Source organism: Eriocheir sinensis, chromosome 16 (assembly GCF_024679095.1).
Source record: "Eriocheir sinensis breed Jianghai 21 chromosome 16, ASM2467909v1, whole genome shotgun sequence".
Taxonomy (NCBI): domain Eukaryota; kingdom Metazoa; phylum Arthropoda; class Malacostraca; order Decapoda; family Varunidae; genus Eriocheir; species Eriocheir sinensis.
In genome coordinates, this window is record NC_066524.1 from 3,931,637 (window position 1) to 3,946,630 (window position 14,994).

The 14,994-nt window shown below is 40.9% G+C and overlaps 1 long non-coding RNA gene across 1 annotated transcript; it reads right to left on the reverse strand.

The window, feature by feature from the left end:
* Positions 1–12,066: 12,066 nt before the first annotated feature.
* LOC126999599 (uncharacterized) lies at positions 12,067–14,908 on the reverse strand. The gene is made up of 3 exons (XR_007753459.1): positions 14,629–14,908; positions 13,208–13,390; positions 12,067–12,127 (listed from the first exon to the last, which is right to left on the reverse strand). It is a non-coding gene; the product is annotated as an uncharacterized LOC126999599 (long non-coding RNA).
* Between the last annotated feature and the right edge of the window lie 86 nt (positions 14,909–14,994).

Sequence of the window (14,994 nt, forward strand, 5' to 3'; positions counted from 1 at the left end):
GAGATTAAACCAAGGCTTTTTAGCATGAGGAGTAGAGAAAATACGTGGAATGTGTTCCTCCATTCCAGAGACAAACACCTCTGTGATGCGCTGGGCACACAAAGAGGGGTCTCTCTCCTGGAAGCAGTAATCTTTCCACGGGAAATAGGAGAAGTACATCCTCAGGTCGTCCCACCGAGCGAAAGCAAAATGCCAGAAGCATTGTCTCTTCGGTAGGGCCAGAGGATGTACAGGAGCGATAGGACAGGATACAGAAATAAGGTTGTGATCGGAGGAGCCCAACGGAGAGAACAGTTTGACAGAGTAAGCAGAAGGGTTAGATGTAAGGAAGAGATCTAGTATGTTGGACCTGTCTCAAAGACGGTCGGGAATACGTGTAGGGTGCTGAATCAACTGTTCTAGATCGTTGAGGAGAGCAAAGTTGTAGGCTTGTTCACCAGGCTGGTCAGTAAAAGAGGATGAAAGCCACAGCTGGTGGTGAACATTGAAACCTCCTAAGATGGACATTTTAGCGAAGGGAGAGTGGGTCAAGATGTAGAGCTCAAGTAGTCAAAGAATTTTACTTAGTGGAGTTTGGTGAGAGATAAACAGCACAGACTATTGACTTATTACACTTCTCGGTGGTGATGTTTCATTACTCGTACTTACATTAAGCACGGGACAGTCTTCAAATGGTTAAGGTTATTCTAGCAACATAGGGATACAATATAGCCTTAATACACTTCGCGGGGATGTGTAATGTTTAAGTGATGACAAACATCTGTAGCACGACCACAAAACAGTTAGGCTACAACGTGAGGAAATGTTTGATTAATCACATATTAATCCTCCTTTCCTGGCCAGAAAAAAAAAACATGAATTTTTTTTTACTCCTACATTGTTTTGTCGTGATTGTGTTACAGACGTTTACGGGAACGAGGGTACAACGTGTGACCCAGTATTTGTGTGTTCACGTAGGCACGAGTGGGTAACAAACAGAATCAGTCACCCCACACTGATATCGTTATTAACACAAAAAGAAGCATCGTAGAGATGCTAACACACTTACCAATTTCATTGTGATTCACGTCATCCTGAGCAATTTGAGTGATTGCTGTAAAAGGGACATCGGTATTATTACAGTAAGAAACACTGCCAAGATAATCAAACCTAAAGCTCTTAATGTTTATTAATTATCAATGATTCTTCGTACTTAAGTAATACTGGTATCAGCATGAGGTGTTTGAATTCATTTATCAAACATTCCTTCTTCTTTTTCTTTATCACCTATGATTTCTGACGAGTCTTTTCTACCTGAAACTTTTACTTGGCTTATTTTACCTATAACTTTATTGTGACCTTTTTCCTGTTAATTATTTCCCTACCCAAGTATAGTTTTTTCTCTGAATTCCTGTCCGCCCTTTTGTCACCAATCAGATTTAGTAATTTCCTTCATGTCTTTCAACTGACACTACTTGTCCTCCGCTGTATTTCATGTATATAATTCTCATAATCCATGTGTACAACACTGTAGGATATATATGTAAAATACTGCAGGTCATGGAAATAAGAAAATTAACGATCAATAGTAGTATTTAAACACTAGTTTATAATAACAAGTGGAAAGATAAAGTTAAGAAGTCCGGAAGAAAGAAAAAATATGGGGAGCGTAGAGAGCCAAGCAGCGGCAGTACCGACTCTGCGCGTGACGTCAACAATCTTAGGAGCAGGCCTTGCATAGAGACGGCCTTGAAATAACCCAGCAAACTCACAGAAGAAAAAAATCATAACCTGCACGGAACGGGAAAGCACTGCAAGTGGCTCCTGAAGCCCCAAAACAGGTTTAAAGTACTGAAAACCAGCGCCCGAATACACAAAACTTTTCTGTTAGCCTTAACAATTTCTGCTAGTTAGCAGTAAGACGCTAACAGGTATACACAAAGCGGAACTTGGCAACTGTTACCTAAAAAACAGCTGTTTGTTAAGTTTCCGCCAACTGTAGCATACTCTCGACAATGTCAAGTGTTTGTATGCATTAATCTGTTGATTTCAATGTCAATAAATAAAAAAGACAAGAAAAATCATATGTATTTTGGTAATATATTAAAGTATTATTTCTCTGTTTTGGAGTACTTTTTAATGGACATGAATATGTGCCGTTCGAAGTACATAAATGTGCTAATATGTAAACAAGGCACTATTCAGCTGGGTCCGCTCAGCTGTATCCTGTGTGCTTCTCAGCTATGGATTCGACAACACATCAAAGCAGCCCTCAACCAAAGAAAAAGAGGAAATCAAACTGGTTGAGCGACGAAACTTTACGTTTGGTAAATGTGATGGCTGAAAAACATCTCACCGTAAATGGAAGTTTTCGTCCATTCCTTACCCAAGGCGACAAGAAGCGTGCATGGGCTGATAGTACCAATGCTGTAAATGCTTCTAATGTATCAGTGAGGCGAGGAGGAGGTCATCAACAGTAGTAGAGTAGGTAGGGAGACATCTACCGAAACAGGCGCAAGCCACTCCTGGTGAGGTATATTCGGGAAGCGAGGAGGGTGCTGCAAGCTCACCAAAGCCCCTTCCTGTGTCCTCACTTTCCGTTTCCCTATTGTCTCATCTACACCAGAGAGTAGTTCAGCATGCTTTCTAACGACAAACCCTCCTACTTTAAACACGACACTACATACACACACAAATGTCCCCATAGCGGACTCCACTTTCGGCCTCCGAACCAAGAGGTATCTAGATACCTCTTCCAACTTTTTTTTTATTAACTTATGCAACATTCGCGGTCTTCGGTCTAATTTTCATTCGGTGGAACACCAACTCTCCTCCTCTAAACCTCACCTTCTCTTCCTCACCGAAACACAGGTTTCTGAGGCTACTGACAGCATTCTCTAATCTGTTCCTTCCTACTATCTCTATTCTAAATTTCACTCCAAACCTGGATGTTGCGTCTACGTGCGCAATGACATCACTTGTTCTCGTGCCCACGACCTTGACTCTTCAGAGTTTTCCACCATCTGGCTAAGACTTCATTGTCATTCAATTACTAAATACATCGGTGCTGTGTATCTCTCACCTACCTCTACTAACTATGTAAAATTCTTTGACTACTTGAACTCTATAGTGGAGCACATCTTGACTCACTTTCCCTTCGCTGAAATCTTCATCTTAGAAGATTTCAATGTTCACCACCAGCTTTGGCTTTCATCCTCTTTCCTGATCAGCCTGGTGAACAAGCCTAACTTTGCTCTCCTCAATGATCTAGACCAGTTGGTTCAGCACCCTACAAGTATTTCCGACCGTCTTGGAGACAGACCCAACATACTAGACCTCTTCCTTACCTCTAACCCTTCTGCTTACTTTGTCAAACTGTTCTCTCCGTTGGGCTCCTTCGGCCATAACCTTATTTCTGTATCCTGTCCTATCGCTCCTCTGGACCCACCGAAGAGGCGATGCTTCCGGCATTTTGCTTCCGCTCAGTGGGACGACCTGAGGATGTATTTTTCCGATTGTCCGTGGAATGACTACTGCTTCCAGGTGAGATACCCCTCTGTGTGTGCCAAGCGCATTACAGAGGTGATTGTCTCTGGAATGGAGGCACACATTCCTCGTACTTTCTCTACTCCTCATGCTAAAAAGCCTTGGTTTAACCACGTTTGTTCTCGTGCTATCAAAGATAGAGAGGCAGCTCACAAAAGGTACCAGAGCCTTCTCACTCCTGCTAACCATGACCTTTCCAGTTCTGTCCGGAATCGTGCCAAATCTATTCTTCGACTTACCAAAAGCTCCTTCATCAATAGAAAATGTCAAAACCTTGCTTTCTCTAATTCTTCCCGAGACTTATGGCACCTGTCCAATAAATATATCCTCCAATTTCACTTCTTCATCTTTCCCTCCTTTCCTTAGTCCTGACGGCAACACCGCCGTCTCATCTATCTCTAAGGCTGAACTCTTCGCTCAAACTTTCTGTAACAACTCCACCCTGGACGATTCTGGGCATATTCTTCCTCCTCATCCTCCCTCTGACTCCTTTATGCCTGTTCTTAAGATTCTTAAGCATGATGTTTTCTATGCCCTCTGGCCTCAACTCTCAGAAGGCTTTTGGACCTGATGGAGTGCCTCCTATTGTCTTTGAAAACTGTGCTTCCGTGCTGACACCCTGCCTGGTCAAACTCTTCCGCCTGTGCCTGTCATCATCTACCTTTCCTTTCTCCTGGAAGTACGCCTTCATAGAGCCTGTGCTTAAGAAGGGTGACCGTTCCAATCCCTTAAACTACCGCCCTATAGCTTTACTTTCCTGTCTATCTAAAGCTTTTGAATCAATCCTTAACCGGAAGATTCAAAAGCACCTTTCCTCTTCTGACCTTCTATCTGATCGACAGTATGGGTTCTGCAAGGGGCGTTCTACCGGCGATCTTCTTGCTCTATTAACTGACTCTTGGTCATCCTCTCTTAGCCGTTTCGGTGAAACTTTCTCAGTTGCGCTAGACATATTGAAAACTCGATAGAGTCTGGCCCTTCAATGCCTCAAAACTTTTGAGGCATTGAAGGGCACAAGGTTCCTTTTACCCCAGTCAAAAATGATAGCAAGGTCTGAGGTTTGGTAAGGGGAAGAACAGTGACCATCAACCACAGCAGAGATAGAACGGCCGGAAAGGAAACTGGAGATAAAGGAACAGAAAGAAGGATAGAATCCGAAAGAGGGCAGTTTAGAAAGCAAAGAGTTGTGCCAGACTCTATCGAAAGTTTTCAATATGTCTAGCGCAACTGAAAAGCTTCACCGAAACGGCTCAGAGAGGATTACCAAGAGTCAGTTAAAAGAACAAGAAGATCGCCCATTGGGGTTTTGAGTCAAAACCCCAATTTCTCCACCTATCAACTCGACACAATCTTCCAAACACCTATCCCCTATTCTTCATCAACACTCAGCTGTCACCATCTTCAACAATAAACATCATCGGCCTATCCTTAACTAAAAATCTTAACTGGAAACTTCACATCATCTCTCTCACTAAATGAGGGCCCGTAAGCACAAAAATTCTAAGAATCGCTAAGAACACTTAACGGCAAAGACTCGTTAAGACCTCTAATTAAAATGGCACCGAGCGGCTAAGCGCTGGAGCTGGAGCACTTAGCGGGCGAAAAATTTAAGACTGGTTAGGGGTTCTCATAGCACCGTTAAAAATCCTTAAGTAGAGGAAAGGCATCACCTCCGAACTTACCGGCCTCATCAAGACGACTTGGAGGCGTTTAATGATTTTAAACCCATCCTGAAATATCTAGGGACTGTGCTGACCGTGCTGAGATGAGTGGTTCGGCGAGGCGGACCTTGGAAACACCTACATAACTATCACGGCTGAAGTGGTGTTCGCCTAAGGTAGAATGCAAGTGCAATCTTCACAGACTGCCATAAATTGAGTGATAACAGACACTGGATACCCTCCAAGCGATGGCCGGTGGCCGCATATCCCACCAACCATAGGCTGCTGCTCAAGGAGCACTTGAGTAAGTGTACTGTAAGCTCCGCGGGCAGCAGTCTGTGGTTAGCGGTATGCAGTCACCAGCCATCGCCTGGAGGGCATCCAGTGTCTGTTATCACTCAACTTAGGTAGTCTGTGAAGGTCCAGTCATCACTGGTGCACGTGCATCTTACCTGTGATCAACAGCTGCAGCACACCACCAGCCACAGACTGATGCCCAAGAAACGAACACAGGTGGGCCAATATTTTACCTCACTAGCCTTATCGCTTAAAATATTCAACTATTTTAGCCTAACACACCTGTTAATCTTGTGACTGACCTTAACAAACGTTTACCATTAACCTTACCAAACCCTAAACAAAACCCATTTGGGTCACTAGTGTCTGTTATTTCATTTTTACTTGACTAACCCACAGTGGCAAGAAAGTAGCACCGATAAACCAAACCTAATCATATTAACCTAACCTGGGCAAATTTATCATTGAGATATAGTTAATTAAGAATGTCAGTTTTAACCCAATCAACTCTGTTATTTAGAGAAGTTGATATTTTTTACCTAACTCAAATGTTAGAAGTGTCACAACAAAATAACCTTCCTATACCTGTTTTACGTAACCAAACCAAATTAACATAACTCGTAAACAAACTTGCTCTAATACTCAAGCTTGCACACTATTAATTGAATCACTAATGTCTTTTTTTTCCTTTAATCCTAAATTAACTTGTTTAGAAACGTGGCACCGACAAACCCAACCGAATGAAGTTCACCTCTCCTTACACAAATAAATTTTTCATTTGCGATTCCCGGCTCTTTTAACATAATACTGTAATTTTGGACATTTTTTATTTTTATTTTTTTACCAAACTAACTATCGTTCAGGACGTTGAATTATTTTAATCCAACAAAAAATGATAAATGTCACCTAACCTCATTAACCCTACGTAACTTAGCTACCCTTTCTGTTAAATGCCTCCCAGGAATTCCTGGATGTTGGAAATGATACTATTACCTATGGTAGCATTGTACAGCCGGCGCCAAAAAAATCGTCGCACACTAACAATTCCGACGCTCTAACGTTACGCATTTATTTTGGCTTGTCAACCATATGGGTTGTTACCATGGTAAAACAAACCCTCATCTGGCAACGAAAACGCTTCGCTTCCTTGCCAACGTCAAAATGAAATAAAATGATCGCTCCCCTTCCGCGCCCTTGATTACTTGCTTTCAGCTAGACTGCTGTCACTTTCTTTTTGAGCTGCGCAATGGGTCACAACAAGCTCGACATGACAGAGAAAGGCTTGGTTGTGGCTTACATTGGTGTAGGAATGAGCAAACGCGAATTAAGACGAAAATTAGGCAGATCAGAGACAGCTTTTCGCCTCGTTAAACAAGCTGCCGTCGCCTGCAGAGACCTCAAGTTGCCATGTCGTCGCGCCGCGCACAGACATCTCCTTACCAACAAAACGAGGAAGCAGAGGTTAGATTTTTGCAAGAAATATGATCACTGGACATCAGAAGACTGGCGCAGGGCGGTGTTCAGTGACGAAAGTGCCTTTAAAACAATCCCTGAAGCTCAAAATATAGTGCGTCGTCCGCCGGGTGCCGATCCCTTTGACAGTAAATACTCGGTGAAGACTGAAGTTTCCAGCGGGTGTGGTGTGGGGCTGCTTTAGTGGTGCTTTAGGGATTGTTTTGAAGGTACTGTCGTCACTGAACACCACCCTGCGCCAGTCTTTTGATGTCCAGTGTTCATATTTCTTTAAAAAATCTAGCCTCTGCTTCCCCATTTTGTTGGTAAGGAGAGGTGTGCGCGACGCGACGACGTGGCAACTTAAGGTTTTCTGCAGTCGACGCTGAATTGTTCGCACTGACACCTCTCCCAACACATCGACGTGCATTTCCCTCAATTCCTTGGCTGTGAGGAAAGGGTCTTTCATCACTTGACGCTTCATCACCATTTCAGGTCTTTGGGTCTGTCTTCCTCTTCCTCGTTAATCCCGTCTTCCTCTCTGGAGTGGCGTTTGTCCGGAGCGCGGCGGCAGCTTGTTTGACGCGGCGAAAAGCTGTCTGATCTGCCAAATTTTCGTCCTATTTCGCGTGTGCTCATTCCTTCACCAATGTAAGCCACAACCAAGCCTTTCTTTGTCATGTCGAGCTTGGTGTGACCCATTGCGCAGCTCAAAAAGAAAATGACAGCAATCTAGCTGAAAGCGAGTGATCAAGGGCGGGGAAGGGGAGCGCGGGGTCACCTTCTACACCAAAGAGACTATATACCAAGAGATGGTGGTATGTAGTAATTCCTCGGGCGTGCGGATGTAGCGCCATCTATTGGGGCCCACCAAAAACGTCACTTTTCAGGGGTAGCTTTACTATTTTTGAAGTATCTGCCACAGCACCCTATCCAGCCTTTACTTGTTTTTTTCATTATTGTAAAATGATTTACTAATGGGGTAAAGAAAAAAATATATTTGTTCTTATGTTTTATTAGGTATTATCTACACTATATCAATTTGTTATTTTAGGAAAAATATGGTGTAGAAAGCATTTGCAAAGATATATATATATATATATATATATATATATATATATATATATATATATATATATATATATATATATATATATATATATATATGTGTGTGTGTGTTGTGTGTGTGTGTGTGTGTGTGTAGCATGTTATAGTAATTGTAGTATATCAGTGTATTATTATTATTATTATTATTACTTAATATCACCACGAATTAGGCATGCAATACCAATGGAAAAAACCCACGACAGATAGATCACGCCACCTTGTAGGAATGTCAGCTGTCAGTGTTTACCGTCTCAGTTTGTATACAAAGCATTTCATCAAGCTTAGAGGTCACCTTGACATACGTGACCAATTGTAACTTCATTATTTTCCAATCTGTAATTCGTCACTCCTTCGAGAGAGCTCGACCGACACACACCTATCGTCTCGTCTCTCTCACCAACGGTACGCTGTCTCTTAGGTTAAGAGTATATTTCTTCTAAGGCAGCAAGTGTTTCCCTCACACCACAAGTCCCCACAACCAAGCGTTACACCGTTACATTATTGGTGGCAGACGGTCCCAACCAAAGAGACTGTATACGAAGAGATAGTGGTATGTAGTAATTCCTCGGGCGTGCGGAAGTAGCGCCATCTATTGCAGCCCACCAAAAACGTCACTTTTCAGGGGTAGCTTTACTATTTTTGAAGTACCTGCCACAGCACCCTATTCAGCCTTTACTTATTTTTTTCATTATTGTAAAATAATTTACTAATGGGGTAAAGAAAAATATATTTGTTCTTATGTTTTATTAGGTATTATCTACACTATATCAATTTGTTATTTTAGGAAAAATATGGGTTAGACACCACTTTTATATATATATATATATATATATATATATATATATATATATATATATATATATATATATATATATATATATATATATATATATATATTTGTGTGTGTGTGTGTGTGTGTGTGGCAAACATATCCAGTGCTTTAAATACAAAGCATACATCATTCTATGCATGCTAGATGACTATAATGCCTTTGCAACTGTGGTAACCTGGATGTCACACTGGTCCTGTGTCCCAGGGGAATGGGTTCCCTAACACCACAGGCTCAAGGGCCAATGTTACAGAGATGAGCACTGAGGCCACGTGCTGCTACAGCGTATGCCCCCAACCGTACCTTTACCTTTTGCAACATGCTCTTAGCTGAGCAAAATATCACACTAACTGTACAAGTGCCAGATAATGGCAAGCATTGCATACTGCTTGACAGGGCAGAGAACAAAAGCTTCTAATCATTACAACTGAAATAAACAATGGGAGACACTCAAAGCTTGTTAACTGAACATGACCCGATTTATAACAGGCAAAACCAACAATGGTGCGTTATATACAATGAAAACTATATAAAAATGTTGCAAGGCACATCAATATAAGAGCAAAGCACCATAAAACATTCTGAAATACATGATGGAGGACATCAAGAAGGTAACACATGAGTTGTCTTAAATGGAATGCAATAACTTGGTGGTCCTGGGAGACAGGCGAGCCTGGAGGTGAAAATGGAATGTAGGACACGGTATGATCTCACAAGCTCTGACCTTGGTGTCATAGTCATGAAGATATTAAGCTCAGTAGGCACAACTATGCAGCGGAGGCACATATGATAAAAGCAAATGAGACAAAATAAGGCAACTCAGTGTAAAAAAATAGCAGGAAAGTTATGCTGCAGTATGTGACACACCAAATTACAGGGCAGAGAGTGATATGTATTTCATAGGCTATATCAGTAAACATGTAGCATTTATTGCAGGAACCACACATTAAAGTTGGATGTAATAAAATATATGTTTTTAGCACACATTAAAGTTGGATGTAATAAAATCATTTGATATGAAACTCCTTGAACTGGCCAACCAAACAAACCACTCTCTGCGCCCCCCCCCCCCCCCCCTTAAAATAAGCATTATTTTTCACAAGGTTTATGAGGCATTAGTCAAGAATATTAACTGCCATTACATTTTGTCAAAAAAAAAAAAAAAAAATCACACCTATGTGATTATGTATATCATATAAAGCAGAAAAAAATTGCATGCTGTAATACAAACAAGATTACTCCTGGAAGCCACATTCATGATGCCAGACACGTGATGACAGACACAGTGTGATGAAATTACAAGCTGTATTTTACATTATGAAACCAAGCCAAGTGTCACTGCAGCACATATTAGGTAAGGCAGACACCAAAAGCTTGTTACCTGAACAAGATTAAATATAACAGGCAAAATCCACAATAAAGCATTGCATACTGATGGCTAGGGAAGAGAACAAATGCTTCCAAGCATTACACCTAAAATAAACAATGGCAGATATTCAAAACTTGTGAGCCGAACAAGACCTGATTTATAACAGGCAAGACCAACAATGGTGCATTACATGCGATATCTGGCAGGGGATTCCTTGCATTAGAATTGGAAAGTGGCAGACACCTAAAGCTTGTTAACTGAACAAGATCTGATTTATAACAGGCAAAACCAACAATGGTGCATTACATGTGATATCTAGCAGGGAAGATAAATGATTCCTTGCATTACAACTGGAAAGTGGCAGACACCCAAAGCTTGTTAATTGAACAAGATCTGATTTATAACAGGCAAGCCCAACAATGGTGCATTACTTGCAATATTTGGCAAAGTATATGGAAAAAAATTCTTGGCGTAACAAGAGTAATACTAAATAATGGCAAATCCCACGAAGTTTCTCTTCTTTTGACAAAGCCTGTGCTCTTTGCTGCAGGGCTGTCAGAGTCTGTTTGCTCCAGCCAACATTTACTGAAATACCCCTGAGTCATGAGTGAAGTGTTGAAACTGAAGGCAAGTGAAATACTGTGCTCAGAAATCTATTAGCATTTGGACTTTGATAGTATAAGGCCAGAGCAAACCTCCTCTCTTGTAACCCATATCTTCTACTGGGCTTAGATCTTGGCATCTTGCAGCATGTTGAACCTGACCTCAGAAAAAATCCACCCCTATTGGATCTAAAAAATTGCTGGCTCTGGGCAAAAACTGCCCAGGAGTTGTAACAGCCTGGGCTTTGAGCTGCCTTGCCTCCCGGTGCAGACGGCAGACTGTTGTGTGCAGCAATTTTCACTTTTCATGTCTGAAAATACATGAAAAAATATTTAATCACAATTAATCACAATTCTAAATAATAAAATAGGTGTATGTAATTGCATTATTGTCAGTGCTATAAGTGAATCTAAGCATTGACATTATGTCTGCACACCAGCTTCGATGGAAGGCTTCACTTAGATTGCCTGACAAGAGTAATATTTTCAGGAGATGGGGGAGAGGATACAACTGGAGACTCTTGACAGATATAATGTCAAGATCTACAAGCACCCATTTACCATATATATCTTTGATGTTCAGTCCATACTAAAACATTTGTCAATGTGTTGCCACACTAAAAATCTAAAAATTCCCTGTTTCTTCAATGTTAGTCATACCTAAGCCCTGCTAAACCATCCAAGTGAATCAAGAATGAGTTCTGGGCGGCAGCATGAGCCAATACTAAATGGCACCACTATAAAAAAAAAAATTGCCTGCATCATGACGGGCCTGGGCCGACCGCCAGGCGCCTGAAGAAAACCTACCGGCGCTATAGGCAGGTGGGAAAAAAAAAGAAAAAAAAAAGATCACATCAGAAGAATGGACAAAGGTTTGTTCGTGGCACTTCAAGGTTATGCTACCTCTTCAAAGATTGGCCAGTCATGGTTTAAAGTGGAACAGGATAAACAAGAAACAGGTAGATATCTATGGACACTACTGTTACTATCAATTGCCAGCCAATGGCAAAATTTGAACCTATGCTATCAAAAACATAAGACCCATATGCTGATCACTCGACTAATCGTAACGGTACTACACCCATTGAAACATAATAAAGAGTTTGAATATATCATTCAAAATTTCAACCTTTTTACATACGTTTTTTTTTTTAAGATATGAAGCCTACTGGTGTACAGTTAAATATTGAACTCAATTTGTATGCAGAGATGTGAAGTATGTTATTATATTGTGGTGAGCTTGATGGCCGAGTCGAGTTTCCTCCAACCCCATCAAGTTCACACCCTGTTGAGAGGCAATTTTTTAATCAAAGTGAAAAATGGATGCAAATGGTCACTAAAACTAGTTATTATACTTGGTGTCACAAATTTGGGCAAAGAATTTAGGGAAGGACTCCCGGACTTGGCGTCACTGATGAGGTAAATGATCTCGTGCACTCATTGGGCTATAATATATACATTGTTATAATGTGTATTATTGTCTTGTTACTATATATTACCTACTGATAATGGAAATACATGTCAGGATTAATCATCAAATACAAGGAAAAAAGAATCATGTATGGAAATTGTGAACTTTTAAGTTCATGTAACAAACAAGGTTTATTATACACAAAAAGGTTGGATACTTCAGATGTAAAAGATTTTTCGATATAACATCACCCCCCTCCTCCATATTGGTTCTTTAAAGCAAGAGTTGACTACAGCTGATTATTATTTGCGGCAGGTTACACGACACTAAATTTTTTTAGTGCAAACCATCTGGAAATCAATGATCATTATAAGGAATACTTCTCATGAGTAGCTACTAAAACTTGATAACCTAGAAGGATGCACCATCAGACTGTAAAGGATAGATATATTATAAGACATAGCTACATTGGTGGATCCAAAGGGGGGCCCAGGCCCCCCCAATGTTCCTGAGTGATACAGGAAAACTAGCTCAAAAGCGCGCTGCGGCTAAAACAATGCTTTGGCACAAAGTCCAGGCCGTTATACCCATTGATTTAGGTCACTCCACCAGTTTTTCAAGACCAGGACTGCCGAGAATGGCTAATCGGTAATGCTAATGCTCCTTCCACCCGCAAAAAGTCTGACGTCCTCCCAAAAACTCATTTCCTGGATCTGCACCCAAAGACATACCGTAACATGGTTCAGTGATCATGGACAAAAAAAAAAAAATGTTAAGACAATCAATATCCAATCATTTCAAGATACATAAATCAGCATCCATATGAAGGAATTCTACAACTTAAAAGTGATGTTGAGCAGGGCATGTGTTAAGTGACTTGCACAGTCTATTTTGTGAAGTCATAATTAGATTAATAACACAACAATCAACAAACACTAGATGAAGTATTCATACCAAAATCAGTACATGGAGCTGGTGCACTGCAATGGGAAGCACATTCCTGCAGCTCACCAAGAGGGTTGAATGCTGCCATGTATTTCAGGGGGGGTGGCTAAATGTCTTCACCTTTGGCCTCTTTCTTGGACTCTCCCCCTTCAGCTGCCACATTCTCTTGGATGATATCGGACGTGTTCGGATCTGTTGGGATGTGGTTGTGTTAGATGTGGAATAACATACGACAGTGGAACATGGAAGGAAAGAGTATGTCCACACGGTAAAATACAGAAAAAATTCTTTGGATACTGAAAGGATGTACGGGGATAACTGGGTGAGAAGGGAGAGAGATGCAGATTTTTATGTTAAAGAGCTAGTTACACCAATGAAGACTTAAGGCATACACATTCAGAAAGACCACAATTTTGGCTGCTAGACGGAAAAGCACTAGATGTCAAAGTGCCAGGACATTGAAGGAAGTAATAATAAGAAAAGCAATAATAATTAATGAGTATAAATATATTTCTGATATTTTTGTTTATCTTAATACTTGTATTGGAATTTTCAAACACTAAGAATATAATAAATAAATATTCATAAATTAATGAAAATAAATACATTAATTGTACTAATACTACCACTAACAATATTAACAGCACTGCACCTAATAGACTGAGCAATAAACTGAGTCTGATATGTAACCATAATTAAACTGTCTCTGTCTGAGTGTTATGTGAGGCTTGCTCCATGCACCATGATAGGAATGGCATAGATGCATGCAGGTTGCTGAGATACTTACAGTCACCAGCCACTTGTAGATATGGCACCAAAATGTGTTGGAAGCATTGGCGGCCAACTTCCATTTATTTAATTATTATTTTCTTTAAACAAAGGAGACAGCTCAAGGGCAACAAAGCGTACTAGAAAAAAAGCCCCACTACTCACCACTCCCAAACAGACAAAAGTAGAGTCTTGATACACTCTTCTTGAAGGTCAGATTATAGGCAGGAGGAAATGCAGACAATGGAAGGCTGTTCCAGAGTTTATCAGTGTAAGGGATGAAAGAGTGGAGATGCTGGTTAACTTTTGCATAAGATGTTTGGCAAGATAGAACATGCAGTAATTGACTTAAATTAGAAAAGTATAGATTTAGGAGGGAAATGGGCAGGCATTGGTTTAGTAATAGGGTGGTGGGGAATGGAATAGATTCAGCAATCACATAGCGAGTGCAGGGACGATAGCTTGTTTTAAGAGTAGACTGGATAGCTACGTGGACGAGGATGACAGGTGGTAATGGGGAGGAATCTGGAGCTGTCGTGTGTAGGCCATTCGGCCTCGTGCCTTGGGAGGAGGGGAGGCATGCAGTTAGCAAGTTCAGAACAGCTGTCAGCGTGAAAATGATTAGAATTTCCACATTATCATTATTTATATATATCACTTACCCCGGCTGGCATCCTTCCGTAATAAATGTAGCTTCACACCAGGCTGAGTCCTCTTTATCACCACAAAGGGACATGATTTGAGGCTCCGGCTGGTAAACGTGGCGGCCGCGGCGGTGTTATGATTTTTGAACGAGGCAGCGTTGCCATCGGAGCAGAGAAAGATATTGCTGCGAATAGCGTTATAATAAACAGTATAAGTTAGACCAAGATAATTATATTCACCCACTCTTTCCCCCTACAAACCAATGACTCAATTAATATATATCATCATTACTGATGGAAGTCAGCGTGCGTGTTAAAACAATGAGTTTGGAAGAAAAACATGATTACATAGTGATTGATTGATTGATTGATAGTTTATTGTAA